This window comes from Wolffia australiana, chromosome 13, assembly GCF_029677425.1.
Source record: "Wolffia australiana isolate 7733 chromosome 13, ASM2967742v1".
NCBI classification, from domain to species: Eukaryota; Viridiplantae; Streptophyta; class Magnoliopsida; order Alismatales; family Araceae; genus Wolffia; species Wolffia australiana.
This window is the reverse complement of record NC_135847.1, coordinates 5,173,171-5,176,933: the sequence shown is the minus strand read 5'-3', so window position 1 is coordinate 5,176,933 and position 3,763 is coordinate 5,173,171. Positions and strand designations below refer to the sequence as shown.

Sequence of the window (3,763 nt, the reverse complement as noted above, 5' to 3'; positions counted from 1 at the left end):
AAGGCTGAAGAGGGAGCGTGTGGCGCAAGGGCAACAAAGCGACCAAAGGATGAAAGGTAAATTGTCTGACAATGTTCAGTGTGAACAGAATCAAGGTCATCTTCCAACCCAACCTTTAGTTAATCAAAAAAATGTATGCTTAGTTGATGCTTCCTCTGTTAATATTGTTGCATTCAATGAAAGATCAATTGAGGAGACCAACACTGTTTTAAGAAGTGGAAAGGCGACAAGTATACCTTCAGCTAAGCCCCATCCAGAGACCATAGAGGTCCCCCAGGAAGTAGGAGAGAGGCTGGAGGAAAATGAGAGGAGGGAAGTGGAATTAAATCCTCAGAATTACCAGCCCCCCATACCTTTCCCAAAAGCCCTAAAGATTTGAAACCGAGTGATAAAAACCTGCTAGAAGTCTTTAAAGATGCTAAGCTCACCATTCCCTTAGTTGATGCTATCCAGCATGTCCCCGCATATTCAAAATTTGTTAAGGAGTTATGCACGCCTAGTAGGAAGGCCACAAGGGTTCTACTCTCTGAAAATGTTAGTTCGATCCTCTTGAATGAAATACCTAAGAAGAAGAGGGATCCGGGAGCACCGTTGATCAAGTGCGAAATTGAAGGAATGGTGTTCAACATATCTCTTTTAGATTCAGGTGCAAGTGTGAATGTGATGCCAAAGGCAATTATACTACAAGTTTAAATTTGGAGATTTAGAGCCTCTATTATTAGAATTGCAATTAGCTGACAGATCTATTAAGGAACCCCATGGAAAATTGGAAGATATAATAGTTAAGGTCGAAAACTGCCAATTCCCTGTAGATTTTGTAGTAGTCGATATGAAAATCGCAGGAAACCTGAGTAATGCTCCTATCATTGTGGGTAGGCCATTCTTAGCTACAGCCAAAGCTGTAACAGATTGGGATAAGGGAACTATTTCACTAAACATGGGGTGGAAATCTATTAGGTTACCCATTTCTAACTCAATGCGATTTCCAGGAGAAAGTAGTGAGGATATTTGCCTAGTCGATTTTGCTCAAGAAGATAATTTTGGCCTTGAATTGTGATAACACCCTAATTTCGGTCTTTATTTCATATTATTAGCATGATTTATGCATTTAAAAGGCTTAAATTTGGGTTTTTATCATATATTTACACAAAAATAATGCTTCCAAGTAATTTCTGATTTTTCCCTAATTTTCTGTTAATTATATTAATTTTTAAGGATTTATTGAAGCTCGAAATAATTATTTTTGGATGAAAATGGCACATTAAAAAATTTATTTCGACATTTATCAACATGGGAATTAATCAGGGAATTTTCTAGAATTTTCTAGAATTTTTTACGAATTTTTAGGAATTTTATGGGATTTATTTCAAGAAGAAATGCATTTATTCTATTAAAAAAGGGCATATTTATAGGAGAAAAAAATGTATTTATGCAATTTCTAGACTTTTCGGGGCCTTTTTGCAATGTTTCGTTGCAAAAAGACCCTGAAAACAGCTCTCGGTCGCCACGGCAGGCGTAAAGATCCTATTTAAAATCATTCAGGGTTTTATTGCAATTTTTAATATATATTTTTAATGTTTTAGGAGAAATCGGAGGAGAGAGAGTGCGCTGGGTATATACGCAATTACTGTTGGGCGGCGTCCAAAAGCAATTCCAGGCTTTTTAAGGACTTTTCTGCAAAAAGGAGGATTCAAAATGCGCCAGCCAATGAGAGAGCGACACGTCATTGCGTGTTTATAAACGAAACTAATAAATAAATCAATTTTAAATCCAATGGATTAAATTGGTTTAAAATTGATTTATTAATAACTTTTGATCCTGAAGTCCGATTGACATGATTTTTTTATGGATTTGTTCGGCTTGATCCGCTCTTTCTATCTGTATGGTTAGATCATTCAGATCTAGCCTACGTTGATAGCTAAATATTAAGTACTAAACGGGGGTAAAATGGTAATTTTTACCCTATAACCTAAGTATAAAAGCTGAATTTCGAGAGGGAGAGCTCATTCTGGAGGGTGATTCATCACAGCTGCAAGACAGAGAGGAGTCCCAGCCTGGATCAACAGTTTTGGTATTTTTTTCTTTCATTGTATTCAAACTTTTGTGCATTTTGAATGAAATAGGTTAAGTTGTTTGTTTCTTCATCTCCATTCTAGTCTGAACTTCTAAATCGCTTGGCTTGAGCGGCATGTACAAGCCCAGATTAGGATTGAGAGGAGAAATTGAGGAATTTTACCTGGGCATTCAATTGCATTACAAAAGAAAATTATAAAAAAATTTAGTTTTAATTTTTAGAAGCTTAATTTACCCCATTTTAATTCTGACTTATCAATCTGAAAAATCAACCCAACTCATTTTAAGAACCCTCTTTCAACCTCTCTAAATGATTTCTTGGATCCTTTAATTAGGATCAAAGAAGGAAATTTAGAGCTCTTAATTCTTCTAATCTTCCCATCTCTCCTACCCCCCTCTCTAAATTCTCACCTAATTAGGGTGACTTGATCCTCATTGAAGATGAAATTCACTCTAATTAGGATCTAAAACACCAAAAATTAAATCAAATTGAAATTCCTACTTGCCTCCCTTGGACGACACTCATACTTATCACTATATATATTAAGTAGATTTTTATAAATTTTATTGCATAAGCCAAAAATTCACAACGACAAGGGCTAAAAATTTGCGTAGTTTTCACCCCTATTTTCGGCTTATCAATTGGCGCCGTTGCCGGGGAGGCAACACTTAGGAATTCAACATATTTTTATTTGTAAACACAGTGGTGAATTGTTGCTCACGAGTTTGTTAAGTCTCCTTATTATTGATTTTGATTTAAGACGGTATTTGGTTTTTAATGACTAACGAGTGTTGTGTTTGAATTAGTGGTTTTGTATGAAGCTTAGGTATGGATTTGAATCAGGGAGCAGTGACAGAAATCCCCCTATAGTAGATTCCACCACACCCAAGTCGTCTTTCACCGAACCCACATTTGTAGAGGAGATATTGATTAGACCCGTACCAATGGACCCAATAGGTAATGGAACAGGAAACCCTGAGGTAGTTAACGATGGACGGAGGAGGATTAGAGAGTATTCCACACCAGCAGAAACCCCCATCTTAACCAGGATATCTGCCCCGATTGGAGAAGATGTGATGTTTAGAATCGATCCAAACCAATTTCAGCTATTACCGTCCTTTTTGGGGAAGGCAAACGAAGAGCCCTATGACTTCTTAGAAAAATTTTACGAAGCATGTGATAGTTGCACTTACCCCAGAATTTCCAAGGAAGTTGTGAGAATGAAACTATTCCCTCATGCCCTTAAGGATAGAGCCAAGGATTGGTTTAGAACGTTGGGAACAAATTTTGAATCATGGAATGATATGGAGAAGAGCTTCTTAAAAAGATATTATACAGTGGCTAGGACAAATTCTTTCAGAAGAGAAATTAGAAATTTTCAGCAGGGAAATGATACATTTAGCGAAGCATGGGAGAGATTGATGGGGCTCATTAGGAAGTGCCCCCACCATGGCATTCAAAAATGGGAGTTAGTGCAAATTCTCTATGAAGGCTTAAATGATGTGGAGAAAGGCAGAGTTGATATCTCGAGTGGAGGAGCAATAGCTGACATGTATGAAGATGAAGCTATGGCACTACTACAAAAAATGTCCGATAATTTAGCCTATCACCAAGATGCCTCCGATCATGTTAGGGTTACCCCTCGGAAAGGTGGATTGTTGGATGTTAGAGGGGTTGAACCCCAGATCA

General features: G+C 37.3%; 1 non-coding gene across 1 annotated transcript; it reads right to left on the bottom strand.

The window, feature by feature from the left end:
- Nucleotides 1–3,424: 3,424 nt before the first annotated feature.
- On the bottom strand, nucleotides 3,425–3,530 carry LOC144711539 (small nucleolar RNA R71). Its single transcript, XR_013583592.1, has one exon. It is a non-coding gene; the product is annotated as a small nucleolar RNA R71 (small nucleolar RNA).
- Nucleotides 3,531–3,763: the final 233 nt, after the last annotated feature.